Source organism: Zootermopsis nevadensis, unplaced genomic scaffold (assembly GCF_977971745.1).
Source record: "Zootermopsis nevadensis isolate Lab colony 2312 unplaced genomic scaffold, Znev_1.0 Znev_ptg000001l, whole genome shotgun sequence".
NCBI classification, from domain to species: Eukaryota; Metazoa; Arthropoda; class Insecta; order Blattodea; family Termopsidae; genus Zootermopsis; species Zootermopsis nevadensis.
The window spans coordinates 8,133,487-8,158,078 of NW_028259133.1; the positions used below are offsets into that span (position 1 = coordinate 8,133,487).

The window sequence follows — 24,592 nt, forward strand, 5'->3', positions numbered from 1 at the left end:
CATCTTGTGTCTATATCACTCTTACGGTTTGGTCTGTGTAACATAAACTAGAAACCTACCGTCTGTCAGCTTGCTGCTTGGATGTGCTGCAAGGATACTCAGCTATGATCGAAAATGGAGCATTCACGATTACTTACCGCGTATCGTAACATGTTACAGGTCCTGGCTGTTAGAAATATATGTTGGCTGAAGTGAGTCTGTGTTTGAGATCGTGGTATGAAATCATATATATATGTATATATATATATATATATATATATATATATATATATATAAGCCTGGTACTGAAATTTGTATTAATCTTTGCACCAGACTAGCATGACGGGTTAATGTTTTACTTATTGCCAATTGATTACATATTATATTTACAAAATTATTGAAGTCTTGTGTGACTATATTATTTTTCATTTAAATTATTCAGAAATACACCACATTAGAGGTGGTTCAAAAACGGACTATAAGAAAACTATAATACAATACGCACAACTGCAAATTGGCTTTTATTTGGCTTAAGTGTGTGTGGAATTGAGGGTTTCCGTAAAGAAAATTTGGATCTAAGAAAAATGTAATAAGGAAAAAGTGAAAGTGCTCACAGGTTATACACAGACACTTTAAGGTTAGAGCTTTCTTAAACAGTTAACAGTTCAGTCAGTGCTGTAAAGAAAACAACATTTACCATGACAAAGATTAAGTGGTTAATAATGTGTAAGGAAAAAAGTGTTTACATTGGAAATATGTGAAGCCCATGAGTACAAAATACATAGTATATTGTGGAGCATATAGTTAACATTATGCCTTGGAAGGCTAAACCTAATATTTTAATAATTCTCTTTGATGTAAGACTATCAAGTATATACAAAAGTTTGTTCCTTAGATGTCGTGGAAAACTAGCTTTTGCGGTACCTCTACACGGATTAATAATATAAAATCGTTATTTTATAAAGAGGTTGTGGCAATATAAAATGGAATATAATGATTCAGGATAGGAACTAAACACGTGCTGCTGTGATTCCAATGTCAGCTACAGTGGCTATATTATAACATGTTAGACAAATATTATTTCTACCGCCACGAACCCGATCACTTAGTTTTTACTTTGTTGTTAAATGTATGAGTTACTGCTGATGCCACATTTTGTTCCTTTTGGTAGAATTCGTCATGTGTGAACGGTATGCTTCGCTGTGTACTATACAGCATTACCTATAATTGTTGGCTTCAGTTTCATAGAATTTCAATAACACATTTGAGCAGGTGATCCACTGTTAGCTTATGAAGGAGCTCTGTCTCTTGTAGTTACTGCCAATCTTAAAAGAGATACAAAATCATTATTTAGTATATAACTTTTAGATCTTTTATGAGATTTTTATTAAAGATGGCTGTTTTCAAGTTTGTCGCGCCGTGTAATCTGGTAGACGTTTACGGTGTTTAAGAGGTATTTGCTGCCTTCATCATCAGGGCGATCGTCCTGATGAAAAAAACAGCCATCTTAGGACTCACCGCCATGAAAACCTAAAATCCTACTTAATTTTATCAGGCTTGATTCGGAGAGACAAGTAAGGTCTTGAATGTACTTATGTATGTTGTGTACTACAACAGAAATATTTTATTTATTTATCTGCTTATTTTATTTATATTTCACTTAACGAAGGTTTCAGTATCACATTATATAGCGTCGGATGACGGGATGATCAGTAATGATGTGGATAGAAGCTGCCATGGAATAATTTCAATTATTGTCCAGGCATTTACCTGAAAGTCTGAGAAAAAGTACGAAAACCGCAGTCAGAATAGCCGGTCTCCAGGCCAAGGTTTCGAACTGAGACGAACAGTAGAGTTAACCACTCAACTATGACGTTCGGAAGCCGTGAAAATAATAACAGAAAAAACTGAATTAAACTGAATAGAGAAGAGATGTCGGTCTGTTTACATCCATAAAATTCAGAACTGTGTATTTTAATGTGATTATTAGTCTCTGAATCTATTTTACGCTATAGAGTGAAGTGGTTCTGCGTATAACAGTCTGTAGCCTCTTTCTTCGTGTCTATGATAAGCTGATGTATTGTCCCAATTTTTCTAGCATCTGTCGAATGCAGAAATTATTATTAATAGGTGATCGTTCACGTCGAAATCCACACTGATGATCCCCAATTATTTTGTCTACTTATGGCGTTAAAGTTGATGGAATAATGTGGATAGGCCCAACAATTTTGTATGAAGCTGATAACATCGATATTACTCGACAAGTATTATAACCAGTTTTATCATCCTTTCCATAAATAAATATAATAACAAATTGTTTCTGCTGCTCTGATAGTTCTTCCTTATTTTAAATAAGTTTAATAATTTTGTGGATCCCAGACCGCAATGTAGCCGTCTGATGTATCTCCTGCTTAGATAAATTCTGTCGAAATATTATTAGTGTCTGGTGATTTATAAATTTCAGAATTTACATTCACATCCAAGACCTCAAGAAAGCTACACTCGGGTAGCAGCTGATGGCACAGCTCCTTATATTGTACTCTGCATAACAGCATTAACGCCATCCTTATTTAATAGCTGGCAAATTCCGTACTAATCAGTTACAAAGTTTGATTGGTTAACACAGTTTCGCGAAATAATGTCTGTTTACTTTGAGAAGCAGACAAAACACATTCATACAACCCTTGATCATAATGCTCTTTGAATGTCAAATTACGTGGTACATAATGTAGCACCTGTGATTTAAAGGGTAAAGATGTTTTTAATTGCAGTGATAATTCTGGACATCATAAATGATAAATTTACCACGTTGCCGTATGATTTAACAAGTAGTGGTTTATTTTAATTACTGGAAAACATGGACGACAGTTGCCTATAATTCCTTAGATGGTTTCCTGAGATGACTGAGGAAAATCATTTACAGCAAATATCGATAAAACTTAAATCACTTGGAAGGGCAACATGGGATCCACATTTTTAACCAAGTGACTGTACTGCTCAGTGTACAGGAGACATGTAAGAACATCTCTGCCCTACCTTACATTCGGCTTGTGTTTCAACGCAAAGTTTTAAACCCATATAAAACGTAGCATCATTGGAAAACGGCATACACCGCGCAAATATCCAAGCGTGGTCGATGACAGTCGGAACCCGCAATGCTAATGCGGAACTGGAAAAGTTTTTGTATGAACACTTGGCTACAGGCGTACATTCTGCATGCCACACTGCCTCTGTCCTCTGTTCCTCTTAAATATAAGGCCCCTAGAAAGGGGGCACCTGGCTCCTTTCCATCAGTTACTAATATTACCGCCGAACCTCAGTTTCATTTGCATAAACTTTTGTAATTACAGTCATCATAAAATTGAATTAGGAATTTAATTTGGTTATTTGGATCCAAAGTTGCAACTTAGGCACGTGGTCGACTTCAGAATTTGAACTCCGTAACGTATATTATATTTCCCCATCGTCACTAACTTGTTTCACAGGCTGCTACAAATGTTAATGTAATATTATTCTCTACATATTGCTTACGTCAGGGCGTACAATTTTATTTCAAATCTTATTTACTTCAAAACGTAATTTAAATGTTTCTACACAATATATTATGGGGTGAATTTTTAACGCCAGTATTCATAGCTTTGTATGACATTTATGTCCATATATCAAAACGTTTTGCGCATAATATGTCTCCGTTGTGCATGACTGACCACGCTTTCAGTAATTATGTAGATGGCAGTATGATCTATTTGAAAAATACTGCTATCATGAGGCAGCCTTTGGAAGTAGCCTATTTATAATGCTGGTGCCTAGAATACTAAATACGTAATTTCTGACCTTTTTAATTGTCTTTGTAAGATCAGAAGAATTGAACACAAAAATGGAAGGAAATAATATACTGGTACGAATGGGGTAAATGAGAGAAATAAGGAGTAATTAATAAAGATACTACAGATATTATCTCTCACTGAATGTCAACGGACGTTTCCACTTTTTCGTTTGTACGATTAATGGATTAATGATCCGGTTTATGTTCAATTTTACGAACAACCTATGTTTAACAAACAAATCAATATTGCTTTTACAGAACTGAGAACTAATTTAACGTACCTGGAACATTAAACATTCAAGTTCCTGAAATGAAAATATAAATTCATTAAAATATAATTTAGAGGCAGCTGTTTATGACGACATAAAATTTAAAACTCAGGTTTTTTGTGTATTTTCAAAGGAGTAGGCAGCAACCATTAGTTCTTAATTAGTAGGAATATTGTGTGTAAAAATTACAGACTCTTGTATCTATTACAGAATTTGTAATGCTAAAATAGAGTATACTGTACACTCGACAGCACATGTTTTTTTTCAATGTTATCGAATCTTATGCAGTGGATTTTGAATTCTCCACGTAACCCGCTTGGAAACGTAACCAAATCAGATATTCCTATTGTGAATAGAAACGTTAATCAAGGAAGTTCATTTGTACATTTCCACGGTTCTGAACGACATAGTGGACGTGGATGCTTATGTTACTTGGTTGTTTCTTTAGGTTACTTAACGACATTTATTCAAGTGATGACGTTCAGTAGAATCAAGTTAAAGACAATCATGATTGGTGAATATATTGGGATTTCTAAGGAGGCCGTTGTGATCTGTTTTAAGAAATTACAGGGCGTTTAGAAATATTCTATACAGTAGAGAACAAAACAATTATTTATATTTGTTTACAAAAAGTGTTAGAAATAATATTGTGTAACATGTATGAACACTTCATAACAGCCATTTATCTGAGCTAAAAACTTAAACAAAAATAATCACGTAGCCAGTCTCTGTAAGATGTAGACCTGCAGCTACTTTTACCGTATGGAGACTTTCTGAACACCCTGTTTATCCACATTCTCCTGAAGACACAAAGGAGAAACACGAACTTTCTTAATACGGATAACAGACTCGAAGCATGTATCTCCCGAATGCAAGCCTGCAGCTTTATCACATGCAGATGACTACAGTAATGCTGAAATGTGCTTTCGCTAGGTAGGCGCAAAGACAAATTTACCAACTTTCTGATAGTGGGTTCCGAATATCGGATATTGCTAATATTCACCTTAATGTTATCCTTCACCATGATGAGGTTCCCCACCAAAACCAGTAGTGGAACCAGACAGATGTCAATTATTGATCAATTTACATCTAACTTCAGTACCTGCAGTTTTTATCAGGATCTTATATTACTGAATTCACCAAGTTGAATGAATTCTCGAATCCGTTCCCATATGTCATTTTTGCAGTCCTTCAAGCGATAGGTAGTCCAGTCAACTGGGACTAGGAAACTTTTCGCAGAGCTTTGTCGTAAGCCATTTACTTCAGACAACAGTGGGACAGAAATATGAGAAAGGGAACAAATAACGTGAAGACAATGTAAATAATGGCAAAACTTAGCTGGACGGAAGACAATTTACTTTACTCTAGGGACAGTAAACGCTGTAAGAAAAACATACTTTTTATTAATAAGAAGTCCATTTAGAAAAAGGGTATGTCCGAGATTACGTTACTACTGTTTCGTTCATTTCTTTAAGTAAATGTGTCGTGTTTTATGCTTAACTTACGTCTTTATGAAGAATAAGATCATCAAAATTTGGTATTAACGTAAATTTTAAAATTTATATATTATTATATTCTATCTTATTTCTTGAGCCCATGAAAATACCGACTAGAATCTCTGCGTTTCTGTGCAATCGAATTACATAAAATCTTCAAACATAAAGATTGTGTTATTCGGGAACAAAAATTATGACAATAATATAGTAACAGACATGAGTTATTTGATAATGACAACAATAGCAGATAATTATGTTATAACTTTAATGAATGTCTAACTTTTAAGATCATACAAAGAACCAGTACAGGGTAGAACTTCAAAGAAATGGATCAGAGTAGGTTATGAAGGTAATAAAAATTAAAAACTACTACTTGTTCTCATAAGTAAGCAAATCATTGTTTGATTATTGAGAGGTTCTGATGTATTTCTTTATTTTAACGCTCCTAAAGTACGATTTAATGTCAGTAATATGGTAATAAATAAACAAGATTATGAGTGGTATGTGAGAAGTATGCTGTAACTTTCTGTGTTTGGCTGTAATTATAAACACAAACTATAACGTTCTTCATAATTTTGTGTGAGAAACGTCTAGGTTTTCTGTTATTAAAGAAATTCTTAGAGTAAATATATAGATATTGCAAAATTGCTTTGAGTGCACAACGATTATTTTTTCAAGCATCAATGACAGTAGGCCTTTGTAATGGAGACGTTTATCATTTTCATCCAGTAAGAATTTAATCTTTAATTATTTATTCGAGGATTAAACAAGTAGCATTATCGCGAAGTCTACTCCCTTAGGATGAAATGAGAATTTAATCTAAATATAAGATATCCTATTCACAGACATTATTGGGCTTGATATATGTAGAAGCCTGCACATTATATTTACTGCGAGATTAATTTTGAAAATGGTGGTTAATTTTCTGTGAATTAACCAACATCATATAAGTATTTTCGCGGCGAAGAACTCTAAAGAAAGTATATCATTAGTAATAAGAACGTGGCAGTGTATTATATCTGGAACTCTGAAGGAAGGAGTCTCTGAACCTGGTCACTACCCGTACTCTTCTCTGTTTTCAAATACTTAATTATTTAACATATTGAGTCTAAATGCCCATATTCCGATATACCAAGTCTACAATTTATGAGGCTGCGGTCGTGCTTGCATTGTGTGGTCGGCCGGCGCTCTGTTGATGTGGGCGGGAGTTGTGCGCGTTCTTTCGATGGGTGACCGGCGAATCAGTTTCAGTGCCGCTAGCAAGAGCGAACCACGAATATTTCTCGTCACTAATACATGTTATTACATTAATAATGCGGATAAATTGTAAATGTTATGTAAATTTAATACTTAGACCCTTTTTTCAAGAAATGGCCGTTGAAGAAAAGACTTACGGTTTCTTCATGCAAGGCAGTGCTACAGCTCACACAGCTGATCGGTCGATGTTAGCATTAAGAGAAGTGTTTCGTGAACAAGTTATCGATCAGTGGCCTCCGCGTTCCCCAGACTTAAACCCGTGCGACTTTTACCTGTGTGGCATGCTGAAGAACAAAGTTTATGTAAACAATCCGCACACTGCAGAAGCACTTAAAGAAAATATTAGACAATTGATTTCGGCAATTTCCCAAGAAGAGCTTCGTCGAGTATTTCGAAACATGTTAACGAGATGTGAAGCTTGCCTACAAGCACAAGGAAGTCACTTTGAACATCTTTTGTGATTTAAGGTAAGAACAATTAGTGTAATAACATGTATCAGAGACGAGAAATATTCGTAGTTCGCTGTTACTAGCGGCACTGAAACTGATTCGCCGGTCACCCACCGGAAAAACGCGCACGACTCCCGCCGACATCAACAGAGCGCCGTCCGACCACGCAATGCAAGCACGACCGCAGCCTCATAAATTGTAGACCCGGTATTAACTCACTCCATGTAACAGTCCCTATTGAAAAGCTAATATTACTCTCAGGTAGCCAAGGCATTCCCCGCCTTCTATGTAATTGGAATGCCCATTACCGTAATCACAAGAGCCAGCCATTGACACCGTCAATTATGTTGACTTCCACCACAAATTCTGTCGAGAAGATAAGATGCGACTGATACTAGTTTTCACTTCTTTGTCCTGGATACTAGCTGGAGTTGTAACGCACTGTCTTGAGCTGCAAGTCGTATAGTCTGAAAAGCAGAAATATTATTCAGCGTATAAACATAGAATATTAAATAGAATACTCTGTGCCCTGAAACTGTTATCATTTGCATTTCGTCCTTCTATGAGGAGTGAGAACAATTTGTCAACAATATTTAATCCTGTTCTTATATGCATATTATTGACCTTTATGTGGGGCGGAAGAGAACGATATTCACATACTATTAAAGTGTACGGAAACGGGGAGGTGGAGGGAACGGCTCCTGAGGAACAAGTGGTTCACCGTTGGTGAAGACTTGGCCTTCAAGAAAATTTTAAGCACTACGAATGACACGGAGGTCAGGGATGTAGGGAACTTCCTGTTCTATAAAGTAAGATTTAAAAGACAGGTCAAAATTAGGAATTTAGAACTGCCACTGGGATAGAAGGCACGGGGGCAATAAGAAATAGTTATGTAAATAATATTAGAGATTAAGGAATAGTTGTAGTAAGAAGTAGTGCTAATAGTGCTACATATGTAAGGACTGTGGCCGTGAAAACCTGGTGTTAGGCGGCCACAGATCTCTGTATATAGTTCTGAATCAATTATATTATATTATACTAAATGCATATTATATAATACCGGTTCATTTTAGTGCTTATGTAAGAAGGGATTAGGTCAGTACAAACTATGGGAACAAGGACTGATGAGAATATTTGGATCCAAGAGAGAACATTAACATGGGATATAATATTAAAATGTATCATATAAGAATAGGATGGTAGAGGTAGACGCAATTTAACTGCCTGTGGCGGATTCTTGGGAACACGGCTTCTGAAGAAGGACTCTGCATTATGGAGTTGAATATAATTTAGTATTTACAAACACATCTAATGCGATGTTATTCATGGGTTTAAAGAATCAGGAAGTTAAGAACCAAATCAACATCTTCATAACATTTTGTGGTTGATGCATTATGATACATTTAAAAAAATTGTTTGCGAACGAACCTACAAATCGAATTTTTACTAAATTTGAAACATATTATGTACTCAGTGTGGTGAACCGAGACCCTTCTACTACGATGTGAAATTATGCATTAGAAACTGGATTAAAATTACTTTTTCAATTTCAAACCTTACAGAAACTCGTAACATATGAACACAGACCACGAAATCTGATTAATATTTTGTTAAATTCTGTAATCTTAAACAACGGCGTTACAGAACTTATCCAAGTTAACTTAAAGTTGTCTGTTCTGCATATGTTACTTTCATTTGTGCTTTGAACAAACTGTATTGATATACCGGCTCTTCAGAGTCTCAGATATCTCAGGTTAACTCTCAGACATTGTATCTTCTAAGAGACAAATATCGTAATGTCCAGAGAAAATCTATATCCAGTAGTCACTACCTGTAGTAACATTTTGTTACTTACAGCAGCCACTAAGTCACGTTTGGTAAAAATGACGACCAGACTACAGATTCTCCGCATCCAAGCTTAAGAAAGTGGTCGAATTTTCTATGGCACCAGAAGATCGCGTTTCATGCCTGTTGATTTGTGTTGTTTTCCGAAGTCACGTAATAAATCTGTGCTATTGCCTAAGAGGCAAACAACGAATACTTGTTTCAGAACCAGTTCTCAACGAGTTCTTTCAATTTCTGCTATTGCTTGCTTCAGAAATTCCACTAGTACTCTAAATCATCAAAATTTAAATACGAAATTAACTTCCTTTTGTGTTTATTCATTATTTTTTCGCCTTCTCCTGTCCCCTTATGTTATCGTTGTAGTCGTGGCAAATTTCATAGAACAACAGCTTTTTATGTGGCCTCGTTTCAGCCTAAGTGATCAGAATAGCTCGAAAATGTTCATAGGAAAAAATGAAGTCACGTGATCATAGAAAGAGGGGTAGGAGCGGAAGAACAGGAACGCAGCCCTGTCCTGAAGATGAAGGCAGTATATTTATCCGAAACGTTGCCATCGACCTACAAGTCCACGTTGTCTCCCGACCCAGAAGAAGATCGTGGAAATCTTCACCGCCGTCTGAACCCCAAATCTCTCAAGTGTAGTCACAAGTGATCAGAAGGAGAAAGTATTCTACATTTAGACTAGTGCACATATTATAATATATTTAAAACGTGAATCAAGATGGAAATGTCGTTTGCATGGAAGTACGTTGAATAGATTTTGTAAATCTTAATCCGGCATGCTTAACGTCATTACCTTATGAGATAGGCCTGTTATGATTCGTCTCAGAAGAAACAAGGCAGCGAAAATCTTTAACAGGATTGAATCTCTGGAGTAAAAGGATGGACGCAGTTTCGATCCGTCAGGTTCAAACATTGCCCATAACTTGTAATGGCATTGGAACAAATATGATTCCGCTATGAATTTAATAGAGCGGCATTGAAACCTAGATTCTGGCGGTCGCTTGCGCTAGGACTGGAATGCGTGAGGGTAGGGGAGACGCAGGCTAAAAATAAGTATTAGCACTCAACGTAAATTACGACCTCTGCAATCAGTACTTCAAAGAGTGGAAAACACTGTGCAATTTCCGAAGCTAAGGCTGTGACGTAAAACGGAAAGGACAACTTCGCCAACTGTTGCTATAATTTATTATTACTCTCTGTCACTCATATCTTGTGACCTCTGAGCTGTAGTCTTTTTTGTTTATGACGACAGTCACAATGAAATACACAACCCAACAACGTCACTAACAAAACTGAATCCGTGTATCATTGTGTGTTCTAATCAAACAAGATATCTGCTGACACATGTTCTTCTAATACCCATATATTTAGTAGATTTACAGCTTTGGCTCTTGAACAAAATAAATATTTCACTTTTATTCACTTCAGCTTATCAGGGTTTGAGACAAGCACGACCAGGAGGCCATACAGATTAGGCTTTTGAATATCGTTTCCTTCTGGGTTGTTCTGCTATATAGCGTTTTGTTTGGGGCAGCAAATACCTCTGAAACGTCGGTAAACTTCTACCAGGATACACTACGCATCAGCCCAGAAGAGAGTCGTATTCATATTTGTCGCTGTGAGGACGTCAGGTCTTTGTGAATCCTAAAGAAGAAAGTAGAGAAACTTCGGAAACGTTCATTTCTTACCCTTCCCATTTCAGTGTGCGAATCATTCTTACCCATGCTATAAAACCTATGGAGTTGGTACAGCGACTTACCCAGCAGCTGGAAAGAATTTACAGGAAGAAGACTGTAAGTTACTCGTATACGTTCTGTGCCATGCATTTGGTTTATGTCAGGAAGAGACGTGGATGTTCGGGCAACGCCGTGGAACTCAGTCAGTCCTCCTTGTTTCTCTTCTTGAATATCTGTTTTATGCTTTTCTGACTCTTTTCCCTCATCCAACGAAATGAGGTGACACAGACTGTATTTTAAGAAATTGTCCTTTCGTCTCTTTTCTTATATATTTTCATCATTTATGTTATTCCTCTCTTGATATTCTCTCCTATTTTCTTTTTCTTTCATTCGTCTCGTTCTTTTCGCTATGGAATGGAAGAAGGAAAAAATCTGTTTCAGTGATGCCGAGTTTCTGAGCAGAATCCAGGCTTAACCTCTTTTCATCTTCCGTGATAGCTGCTACAAATAACACGTTTTCCCGTTCTTTGCACATGTAAGCGTGGCCGGAATAGTGTAGTACAGTACGCGCAGAAACAATCTAAGTTATAACCGGGACAATCTTTGAATTTTTTAAAACATATGGCTTAAACTACGTTCATTTCCCCTGAGGACACACCGAAAATCTTTTATATTAAACCTAGCTGTGACGGAATGCTGTTGAGATGCTATTTAGTGTGATGTTACAACAAAATAAACAAATACTTCAGTTTGATTCTATAAATAATTTCCAGTGTGGCTAACTATGCGTGTTAAGAGTTCTATATTACAACTTACATAATTTACAGGTGTTAAAAGCAGCAATACTGAGGACAATTTCAAATCAAACCAGATTCAATGCCGTGAAACTTAACAAAGATTTTACATCCTTTAAGCTAGTACAGTACTCCATGCTTCTTTTAGTAGTTTCTAAATATTACAACTCTTTAACAAATTTTTAGGTAAGGAATTTTACTGTTTTTCTGTAGTAATTAAAGTAACTGTTTATGTTTAGAAGATACGATTTTTACCAGTTGACAAATTCAAATAAATGTTTCCGATGTGCTTCTTTAATGTTTTATTGCTTAACCATTGTGTAAACAACTCAAAAGGCCACTACGAAATAAGCAGATTTTTCTTTGCCGAGGAAAACCAACATCACATTTTTCTTTGTATTTCAAAGTACGTACTGTTGTGACCCAAATTAAGAATGCGCCTTCTAATTACAACAATAATTTATGTTTGTATCACTTGAGGTGCTCACAGAGTTCGAATAAAGTGTAATATAATATTGTTGTGACATATTCAGACTGAAATAATCGAGTTTATGAAACTTAAATATAAATAATATTAAAGATATAACACTTGTAAAAGATTTCTGATTGCAAACTAGGTACAGAATAAAATCCCATATCAAGTAAAAGTACAGTAAAGTAAAGTTGTCTTTGGTGCTTTTGGAGTGGAGGTAAAGCTACACGCATTCTTAAACTCAGCATTAGAAGTAGGTGAGTTGTTAGCTTCACATTCCGGTCGATTTATACCACGGAAAGAACGTTGTTCTTTTTGAATACAAGGCTGAAAGGGGAAGCCAGAGCTGGTTTGGATTTTGTCTAGATTCTAATCTCAAATTCGAAATGAAATGAAACTTAAAGTGAAGGTAAAGTATCTTTTAGTTGAGGTTTGTCTTTACATCTGTAAACTGTGGCCTTTACAACTCTGCTCTGCAAATAACAAATTCGAAGTTGATCTTAAGTCACAACCGATGGCTGTGATGTAATATACTTCATATAGGCGGTGGTAGATGGCAACATGGATGATTACTGAATCATGGGTAATAACGACATCTCTAGGTTCATCCTCTCTCCTTACAAGTTTGGGCATCCGTCAGGTAGATAAGAATGATTGTTAAAAAATAAAGAATACGATTTTATCTAGACTGCATTGGCATATCCCAGATATCAAATTTAATGATAATCTATTAAGCCTTTATCGGTGTAGACATCACGGGCAATGATGTCATCGCTGGTCATGAAGTAATTCAACTGAAATTTTGAGTATGTCACAATAATATTACCGAGCAGTGGAAATTGGGAAGTATGTACATGTTCGGATCCGTTCAGCCGTTCTCGAGTTACATGTTTGTGGGTACGATGGGGCAATTAAGTCATAGATGATAGAAAAGTTATCAGTCTTTCCAAAAGAACGTGGAAGATAGCATCGTGACGGAAAATCATCCTTCATTTTTCTTGGTTGAGCATGTGTCACGTTTGTTTTAATTATTAGTGGCCTCCATACCAAATTTCGTGAATAACGTTCAACAATTTTCAAGCAGAATGTTAAGTTCAAAGACCAGCGATGGAAGGCAGCACGATGTCTTTGCCTGAAAGACGAGCAGATAGATGGATAGAACAAGCCCATAAGGTTCAAGCAGCTTAAACTAAAGCACAAAATTTTCACAGATTTCACTGTGGCTTAATATTCGTCCCTCTTCTTCAATATTACATTGCAATGCTGCGGCTGATAAAAGTAAAACCAAAATTATTAAAATTTGCAACAAATTATGAGGCTCTTTAATGAGTAATTTTCACCATATTCATATTATTTACACTCTCTTGGGTTCAAATAAATTCCTGGGCACTTTGTTTCAATCAACTTCATTCTGCATTATTTCCTGAAGGTGAGACCAAGTTTCACACCATTAAGTCATAAAATAAGAGGTTCCGCTATGTCAGCATATTTTAATCTTTAGACGACCAAACATCGTATTCGGAAGATCTCGGGTTGTTCAATCATCAGTCCATAGACCGTTTATCCTGAATTAGCTATTATTAATCATCCTATCATTCGTCGTTATAATTATGAGCTACTGATAGCGTTGTTAAATAAACTACAATTACCGTCATTAATCATCAGGCTCCAGGTAGGAAAATCGAGCCGAAGCACTCTCCTGTTACCTTCTTATCTTCATCAAAATTAGTTGCTAGTGGTAGGTAGACATCAGAGACCCAGTGACTTGTAGTTCATTGGTTTGTAATTTCATATTTTAGACTGAATAATTTCAATTTGAAGGGTGGATAAACTTTGTGTGAACTTGAAAAAGCTGGGGAAGGCATTGAACTTTTCTGCTGGGTCAGAGAAATATTTATTCGTAACTCGAGTGTACTAGGCCTGTATTTTTTTTCCATTCACAGTATATTAAGCTTTGTGACTATTTATTTCCATTTGGCAAATTTTATTTCGAGAGCTGCATGCGACCCGCGAGTCTTACTATATATGAACGTGTTCTAGTGACACGGTATGCACTTTAAGGTACTGTGTGTAATTTACGGAACGTTATTATCCTTTTTATATCTTAATTGCGTCATGTTTGTGTTATATCAATACATATATTTATTTTTCCAGTCTATACACAAAACTGTTTTAAATTAATGTTGTTAAAATTATTTATAACATTTACAATATAAATTGCATTATGTTATATTTTATGGCGCCATAAAATATAACATAATGCAATTTATATTGTAAATGTTATAAATAATTTTAACAACATTAATTTAAAACAGTTTTGTGTATAGACTGGAAAAATAAATATATGTATTGTTATTATCCTTATTAAATGTGGCAACCTTTGCATAATGAATAATAAATTAATAAAACTGTTTTCCACAATGCAGAATATTATGATATTATTTAATTAGAGAATTAGACATTGATAGCTGTGGACAAAATGCGGTTTTAATTTTAAAGAACGCATTATCACCCGACCTTATTTTTTCGAGTAAGAAGGCTGCGGCAGATAACATTACTTTGCAGGAGAAAATTGTGTTTTCTCAGAATGTTTATACCAGTCCCAATTTGTTCTTGTAATATTCATTGAAAAATTAAATTCACAGATTTTCATCTCACAGCTCGCCCTCAAGTTTACTGAATCAGTATATGCAGTTGGTTTTGGTACAAGGTTTATATCTACAAGAATCCAATGTCTTCCTGTTGTGTATGTTGAGCTTTATAAAAACAAGAAAAATCCACACAATATGAGAGATAAACAGCCTTGGAACGAGAGAAACTTTCATGGTCTTATTATGGCCGCGTGTTGTGTCTGTCTTACTGTTTTCCTCTCTCATTTTCTGCGTGTATTTTATTTATTTTTTGCTGCCTGAAATACATGAAAACAACACCTCATGTTGATACACCACCTGCCTACCCCCACTCTAAATATAGGGTGTTTCAAGAAACCCTATTTGTAGACATGTACTGCGTGCAGTGTATAATCAATACTGCCCATAAATGTCTGTTTCTTTTAACCAACAGACCTATATAGAATATTTGTGTCTTATAAGAAATATTGTTAGGAATGTCGAGAAAAATACGTACAATATATGTTGACAGTGAAAATCTTTACAGGATGTTTATGAAAAACTGCCACGGAAACTCTAAACTCAGAAGGAAAATGCACAGAATTTACGATTATTCCAGCTTGAATTTTAGTGACCACGACTGGATAGCTATGAGCCTACATAGATTCAGGTCGTACCATAGGTCAGGCGGCTAGACGCCATCGGACTTCGCTTCCTGCTAATTACTTGTATATTAAGATTCTTCATGATAAGAGCCTCCGCATGAACTCATAAAAGAGTAATATTTATTTCTAAACAATTATTCATATTTTCCCTAAGTTATGCATGCCAAATACTGTAAAGTTTTTGACTCACACGTATGAAATTTCTCGTTCCTAACACAAAAGTTTAATTTCAGAGACGTGAAAGAATGATCTGTTTTTCCCATGGTTTATCACTCACGAATTCTATTTCATATTAGGACATTATCTTTCTAAACCTGAAGGTAAAGGAGCATTGGGAGATCTAGGCGTAAATGAGAGGATAACATTAAAATTGAACTTGCAGAGGAAGAGTGTTATAACCGTAATAAATCTTCAGATTCGACAACAAGCTGGGAATTTCTTGGCCCTTTAATTATATATTACCTTCTGAAGAAGAAATCTGCTCCCTGGAGTTACTTTAGTTGATACGTGAGATTGCACATATCGCTCTGATGATGGAAGCAGAAAGCAGCTCTGAGACATCGTTGAACTTAACCAGATTACAGCGCAACAACCCAGAAGACAGACACCTTCATTTTACACAGTTCTTGTTCAGGGTAAATTGCCAATTGTTTCAATTTTTTTGTATTATAGACTTCCGCAGAACAACAGTTAGACGCTGTTACTTTGTTTCATATAACAAAAGGTATTCGAAGTAATGACCCATCTTCCGTTCTGTCTTTCGCCCTTTCTTCCATCATCTTTTGCCTTATTTCGTACCTTCATTTCTGAACTTGACTGTATTCCATTACAATTTTTATGCGTTTTTCTTTGCACGAAATGGATGATGGAAGAAATGCACGAAAGCCCATCCATGTTTGCCTACCTATCCCTCCGTCTACTTTTCCGCAGGAGTCAACTTGGTAACCATGGTAACCATGCTGAGCAAGGTGAACGTAAGGTAATGACGGTAATCAAGTTGACCGTAAGGTAACGATGGTTACCAAGGTGGCCAAAGAATCTACAAAAACCAAGTTTACCATTGTAATCTTGTAACCAATGTAGACATCGGAACCATTCTAAACCATGATGGTCTTGGTGAACAAAGTAAGAGTACATTTTGCAAAGATCTTCATTAATTTTCTTCGTTATTTGGAAATAAGTAATTATTTCCAAATAACGAAGAAAATAAGAACATCTGCTATGCATTGCATAGGCTCCGGGTTCAAACCTCGGTTTGGATATATATCTGCACTAACATAGTAGGGTTTCTGCGTGATTTTCCGCAGTTACCACATGCAGCCGCTCGTCTAGCACATTTCAGTACGCTACAACAGCTTTCTCATAACCCTGCCCATATAATTATTTCATGCTACGTAATGTACGCCTAACAAACTACCACAAACTACAAGGAGTTGTTTAAAAAACTCCGCTCCTACTTTCACTGTAAATCCATACAATTTACGATCCTGCATGTTTATGTAAGAAGCTGCAGAAGTCCACTTGATGATGACCAAATAAGGCACAGCTGTCCCCGGTGCTTAATTAGGTAACATGCCATGAAGAGGTATATTGGAGTACAGGCAGAGCTTCACGTATCTTGGTTCTAAATTTGAGTCGCCAACTTCATGAGCCGGCCGCTTTACGCCCGAGGAAATGAACCCGATAGCCACCGGACGGGAAGCTGGGTGGGCCCCATAGCCGTGCAAGACACGAAGGCAAAAAGAGAAATTTCTACCCCTGCAGGAAATTAAACACCGGTCGTCCAACCCGTAGCTTAGCAGTAGCCCTCACCGAACTGCTGAACGAGCTATAAGTCGAAACATGGAGTGAATCGCTCAAGTGGTAAAACAGCGATAAAATTTTACTCATGTTTAACGACATTGTATAGATCTAGGTGCCTTGTTTTCGTCCCGTTAGGTGTACCATAAGGTTGCATGTTTTTGTTACATAGTTCCGAAATATTTGTGACTGGAATGTACAGTTTCTTGGCTTCGAGATATTCTGTGAGGCTAACGGCGCTTTCACATAATTCCATACTTTACCTGTCGGATGTCGGTATCGATCAATACGTTTACTCGCTCCTGTATTGTTGATATAAATGTCGGTACGTCCTCTTGAATATTAATGCACGGTGCAATATTTGCCTTTATTCTTTTCAATTCAAGCACGATGGATACGAAAAGACTTCGTTTATTATACCTGTTACACCTCGGAAAACTAAAAAAGTTGCAGGAAGAATTCCCCATAAATGGTGCGTAGCCTCTGCTAACTATTCCACAGTTAACAGCCTACACTGTTTACAGAACGTAGACCGTAAAATTATCGGACCGTTCATTGCCAACCATCCGATAGCAGACATTGATATCGGCGATCGGAAAGACATTTTTGTCCGATCGGTAGCTGTACTTTTCTTTCATCTGATACCGGACAATATCGGACATTGTGCTATGACGGTGTAGGTACAACATAAATTAAGAAATTACGAAAATTTTCGTTACGACCACTTAAAGAGAACCACCAGAAAATGACTTATTAAGGCTAAACCATGTAGAGAATTTTAATAAACATTGAGACTATAATCTTAAAACTTGTTATGTACACGTATTTGCAACCTAACGAATAGTATTGTTTGCTACATCAAAAGTGCATTCCTTATCGCAATGGTATGTCACAGTGCCGTACTTTGGGAGAAAAGAATAAACTAAGTTTATTGCATCCGGTTCCTTAACATCTGACATGGTTAAATATAAATAAATTAGGTGAATTAGGAGATGCATTAAGCAGCTGCCGTGATAACATTCAATACAGCAAATATGAAAATCTAAACGAAGTTATTGAAAATACTTAATGTCTAATCGTGCAGCAGATGATATTATTAAAATGGATTTTAGAAGAACAGACTATGAAGGTGATGAATAGATTTATGAGACTCAGAAAAAGGTGTAGAAGCAAACTACTGTGAACATGGCAATGAACTTTCTGGTACCATATAATTTTTTGACCAGCTGAGTAACTGTCAGTTATCAAGAATTAGTACATGTTCCTTAAACGTGTTCTAATATGACAGAAAATTGTTTTTTATGAACTCTTACTGAAAAACTATTAGGCAGGTTTGCTGGAGGTAGAAAAGAGATAGTAAACAAAAGACAGTTGAGCGTGTCAATCAATAGAAGCTTACAGCTTTTACACAGACGTTGAGTTTGGATTATTAAAGAAGGTACAGCTAGAAGAATGACCTCTGTACGTCTGCTCCATCAGCAGTGCACTGCATGATTCCGTTAACTTTCAAGCTCTTAGGAATAATTTTACAACAAAAAAGTACCACATGAAATATTAGATCGTTGAGAATTCCTAGAAAACTTAGACCGAGACAAGCTTTTGTAATATCTCATTTCTTATTAATTGTTTTATAACGGTCCTTCTTTGTCAGCGTCACTTTGTAAAAACCATTCACTTGCCTACGACTGAGAGACTTTGAACTCTGTAGTCACTCATGTTGTTTGTAAAGAACTAATGAAATGCATAAGAGAAGGACCACACAGAACGTACCACCAGTAGCTGTATCGTAATTTACCATACGTTTTGTTTTTATTTTAACAAGAAACTCGTGAGACGCGCCGGATGCAGTGAGTTTTACAAAAAAATTCCGGCAGAAACATGCCAGACGGAAATAAATGTGTTTTATGTCAGTTTTTAATTCATCGATTGCATGTGGTCACAGTTGCATAACATGAGTACTCTCTGTATGCACTATTTCGTAGGCTAATATCATGCAAACCTGACCTACGATTTAATTTATAATGAACCCTGCCTTTATATTTTCAATTACGCGTCATGTTCTCTTGTGAGTTAAACTACAGTCACCATTCTGAGATTTGGTAAAATTAAAACAAACGAATTATTATAATTTATGCCCACATAGTAATGTAGTCTGAATTGTGTAATAAGAATACTCGACAATAAATTTGACAGGACATACATACATATATGTAGAGGTTGTACGAGTGCACAGGCAAGTACTTATGTACCTGGTTACTCTCGCAGATTGTCAGGAAACAAACAAGTGAAAATATGTTAGTTGTTTGCTCCTGTGTTGTGAATACAACTGATATAAAGAATAGAAAATCAAGCAAATATCGTATTTACAATCTCATACATAAAGTCAGTATTACATGTTTAGTAGTGAAGTGAGAGTGATCGAATATTATTCCATCTGTCTTTCTAAAATGGAATTATTTTATTCGTGGAATGTTCTTAAGTTGCTAATAAAAAAAAGGTGTATTTATTTGTCAAATATTTAATGCAATAATTGCATCGTGAAAATTTGTAATGAAATTGTGAACATGTTAGTCGATGACGTATTTCCTTCTTTTCTTATTTGTCGCTGAGGGCTCGAAAGGAGACGACACTGCACTGAACAACATCCTTAGAAAATTTAATGGCTACCGTACACGTTAAAAATATAACATAAACATCTTACAAAATTACTGTATTCAACCAATGATTCTTCATCAATTCATATTATTACATAACGTGTATAAACGTGATTTATTTGCTTTGTCTTCTTCTTTTAGATCATGTGGTCCATTCCAATTTTAAAAAAATCGGAAATAAAATTTGTTAGCATTTGGTAGGACTGTTTGGATGTAGATCGGCCGCTCACTAGTCTTATACCTGCACAGGATAACGGAGCAGTGAAGAGGACGGACACAGATGCATGCCTGAAGCAGATTTAGAACACACGATTCCAGTTTCCGAGTGATCCCATAACATCTATCTGTCCCTTATAGTACTCAGCCACTGTAGTTTGGTGATATAATATTCCGTAGCCCAAAAATTGTAATAGGTCTTTATAATGCATTACTCCTGTTTTGCATTATTCTGTAGGTTCGGGGCCCGAAGTCTGATCTCCGAGCTCCATTGCTCTGATTTATTTATGAAATCTCAAGGTTTGTTGATTTAATCGGTACCAGTTTAAAAATAATTATTATTTCCTTAAAAATGTAATCGCCAGATTACAGCAACAAAATTTATTATTTCTTTTAGACTCGAAATCTTTCAACCTTTAAAGGTTATCTCTAGGGCCATCTTTTCGTTTATTTTTATCGAAAGCCACACTTAAATTTTTATAATATTATTTTGTTATTTGTAATGTATTGAATAACACTTAAATTAATGTAACCATTTGCCTTGAAGATGCAGTAAGAACTTGTTGAAGTATTAATAAGGAGCCAGCACTTCTGTAATGTCGGTAAATGTCTACGAAATTACACCGCTCTACAACCCAGAAAACAGCCATCTTCTTAAGTGACCTACACTGAAGGTTAGCGAAGCTACGCCAGTGAGGTGGAATCTAGAGATCGAAAAATGTTAAAACCACAGTAAATTATAACACGAATTATTATTGTAATTTGACGATTATTCGCGTATATACAAAGTGTATTAAAAAGTTACAAATCAGAACTTAAAAATTATCAATTTTCAGTGTTCTTTCTTCTACATTATGTAAACCTATACAAGAAAGAAAGAGTGCGAAAGGAAATACTTTGTTGCAGAATGTGTCGGAGACTTCTAAATAGATGTTTGAAGCGCCTGGCCAAAAGAGACCACATAAACTCTTTACTCGGATTCTAACACAAAACCAGTTAATCATCTTCCTGGAATTTGAATTAAATACAACGAAGTGCTGACAAATGTTTCTGGTTCAACTTTATATACTTCTTGGAAAATTTTATACTCATATGGACATCAAAACACCCTTAAGAAATTAAAACACACTATCTTACTTTACCTTGGTAAAATAGTTTATGTCTCAGAGTTCTGAGTTTGTTTGCAATTTAGAAAAGCTTTGTCATTTACGGAGGTTACAAAACATTATGAAACCTGGCACTTAAATTGTAATTGGTAAACTGGAGATCCAAGAGGATGAAAGCCATTTCTATCTCAATGAATTTTCTATCACGTTTCTTTACAGAGCAAGAAAGTGGTAAATATAAGTTTGGAAACTTGTTATCTCACCGAAATCCAGTATTCTATACTTAATTTAATATTTCCATTTAAAAATTATACAGGTGATATTTTAGAATTGTTTTGCTGACCATAATTTTAGTGCATCGATTGACATTTTAAGACAGGCCTATTTGAATATGTAATATGACTATACTTAAATTAAATATGTTAAGCTGAGTTATAAGTTTGCAGTTATGTCTACAATTACAGACAGATGGGCTCTCAAAATCGCAGTCCTCTTTAGTGTTTTAGTGAGGCCCTGTTCAGTCCTAAAGTTACACACGATCTGTGGTGCCAAATGCCCTAGTGTTAATAAATTGAAGTTTTAAACGCGTGTCAAACAAGTACTTGTGTACATCTGTGTTATGTTTTTAATTCAGTAAAGTGCAGACGTCTTTCACTAAAATTTGAATTTGTGTTCTTGTGGGAAGACATGAAAAAATTATGGCCTGACTTTGCTTGAGCGCGAAATTATCCCTATGCTGACCCCCAGAACAGTCACCTCTACTACCTAAGCTGCCCTAAACAGACAGAAAGTTGACACACCTGATTCGTGGTTAACTAGATACACATATAGTATCACATAACGTGACCAACTATTAATAAAAATCTGTGTGTTGGTGTATGGTTTTATAATATAGAGAGTGTAGTATTTAGGACACCAGAAATATTATAAATGATACATCTAAAATTTTACTACAATTTATTTATAGAACGTTTAGCATGGGCCTTAGCCCGCAGTTTGCTTCTTTACATTGTGATCTTTGTTTTTTCAGACACTAAGTGAAAAGGTCCTAAGGCCGTAATAACAAGTTGTTGCTTACGAAGAAACATAATATCCATAAAATGTAAATAAGATTCAAGTAAAATAAAACTGCCATATAATTCAAATAAAAGTATTCTACAGGGCAAAAATTTCGGCATTTCGCTTTACGGGTAAGAAATGTGTTTGAAGGCCTATTTTCTATACAAATTATTTAAAATTTTAGTTTGTTAATTTATACTTAGGCTTAAAAATAATGTAAGTAAAATATAAATGTTAATTTGTGGTGCTCAAAACTAATTCAAAACGTTTGATTTTGACCATAACTAAAAAGATACGAGGGTTTGTTACAGACATGTGCTCGTTCATGTTGCATATTTTCATTATTATACGCATTGTAAGTTTAAATAAGTGTACAAAACACCTAACACTTCCACACAAATTTTATCTCATTCGGTTTCAGAACTAATGTATACTTTTGTCATGAATTTTAAACACACGCTGCCATAATTGTCTCCGGAACATAGTTTGAACTTTATTACAGGTGTTAAAAATTTTGAGACTAAAGTGATCTCACGATATGTTTTAGATGGGTGTACAAATAATTATTTTTTAAATACAGTTCGGTAGGAAAATTCTAGTGTTTCAACGTTAAAAAGAATTTAGATTTTATTTCGTATATTACAGTTCCTAATTTGATATAAATATTCTTCCACTTGAAGTAGCTAAATTTGTACATTTCTTTTACATTTTATGATTATAGATGTTTGGTAAGTGTCTGCTTCTGTAAACTGTAAAGTACATCCATTATTATAGTCACGTCTGAAAATGTATTGCTAAAAAAATTGTAGATTTTTTTTTATTTTCCAAATAGGTCCTAATAGCCAGAAATGTAATAGCTCATACCCACACATTAATGAAGATAAATTGAAGCTGAATTCTACGCAATTTTGCAATAAAATGAATATACGACTAGTCGTATTTAATTCAATTAGAATCTGTTGATACATTTATCACATTTCGAATTAAATTCATGACTTTCGTGTTGAAAGAAATATGTCTGTATTATACATGCAGGTGCATGACTATTGTTAGGAAACAAGTCATTACGTTTGTATAAATGTCATTAGTATCTAAATTTGTCTTATGTTAGGGCATACATTATCAAGTAATTGGATAATTAATATTTAATAAAATAATATTCATTATTTTTATTAACAATGTGACACTTTTTATTATATATTTGTATATTTTACCTGAAAATTATGCTGCTGATAAACGATTTCAATCTGTGACGTCAAGCTAAATGACAAACATGGCGGCAGTGCGATAGCTGAGTCGCTTTCTTCTCGGTTACTCCTGACTGGTAGGGGTTATGGATTAGCTACCAAGCATGCAGGTCGGCTGGCCGTTGTTACGGTGTGACGATACTCGCCTCTGTCCTATCATACTGCAGAATCATCTGCGCATGCGTACACAAACCTAGGGCAGGAGACAATATGTGCATGTTTATTTTTCTTTCTGCTCTTACGTGAGATAATGCAAAGGTGCGCATGCACTAGCCGCTTTGTATTCTTCATACGCACTGCCTTCATTTCGATTCTGTCTATGTTACAGCGTGGAACTACAAAATGATCCTTGCCCAAAAATATTGAATAAATAAGTAATTAGTTTTTTACCACGGCGATTAGAACAATTCCCGATGTCCAATAATATTAATTGTAACCTAGTCAGTTTGTAGAAAGGAATATTTTACAACTATTTTTGGGTGTTGTATTTTTTAAATTGCTTTTCGTCTCAATTACACAAGTTATTCATTATTAAATTAAATAGAGAGTTTACAAAACTAGCAATAACAATGGATAATCATACTCAGGTTCCTCAGAGCCTGTCAAGCATCTGCTGGTCCCAACTTCGTCTCCAGGTTGCAATAATAATAAGGTTAGAGTAATACATAAATTCCTCCGTGTCAAACAGTCTCACAGTCTCATTGTCAGAAGCACAATGTTCCCACACCGCAAAATTCATAAATACCCTTCGACTTCTCCCGATGTACGTACAAAGAGTCCGATTGTAGGACACTGGAGTTAAGTGCATAAGAAGGAACTTCATTTTTGGACTGTATATCAGATATTATTATGATGATCGAGTCAAGGAAGAAGACATGGGCCGAGGCATGTAGCACGCATGGGGGAGACTGTTACTTACCGAGTACCAAATGAAGTTTGCAATGATTAAGATTAGGTTATTGTTTCGACACTAATTTGCGTGTTACTTAATTTACTTGTTCGTAATGATGCATGAGGTAACAACTAAATACACAGTTAAAAACCCGACAGAATATCACTTCTTTGCCACCACCAAAATTGTGGTGTATACAAGCCTGTCTGTACTGTCTCTCGATACGTTAAAGGTGGTTTCTTATCTGAACAGTTTTTATTTCTTACTAACAATTTAAT

The 24,592-nt window shown here is 35.5% G+C and overlaps 2 long non-coding RNA genes across 2 annotated transcripts; one reads left to right on the forward strand and one right to left on the reverse strand.

Annotated features, from left to right (window-relative positions):
• Positions 1 to 481: 481 nt before the first annotated feature.
• Positions 482 to 23,569, reverse strand: LOC110830620 (uncharacterized). Its single transcript, XR_015533551.1, has 3 exons — positions 23,390 to 23,569; positions 7,585 to 7,743; positions 482 to 1,304 (listed from the first exon to the last, which is right to left on the reverse strand). It is a non-coding gene; the product is annotated as an uncharacterized LOC110830620 (long non-coding RNA).
• LOC147875189 (uncharacterized) lies at positions 20,559 to 21,547 on the forward strand. The gene is made up of 2 exons (XR_015533552.1): positions 20,559 to 20,684; positions 20,917 to 21,547. It is a non-coding gene; the product is annotated as an uncharacterized LOC147875189 (long non-coding RNA).
• Positions 23,570 to 24,592: the final 1,023 nt, after the last annotated feature.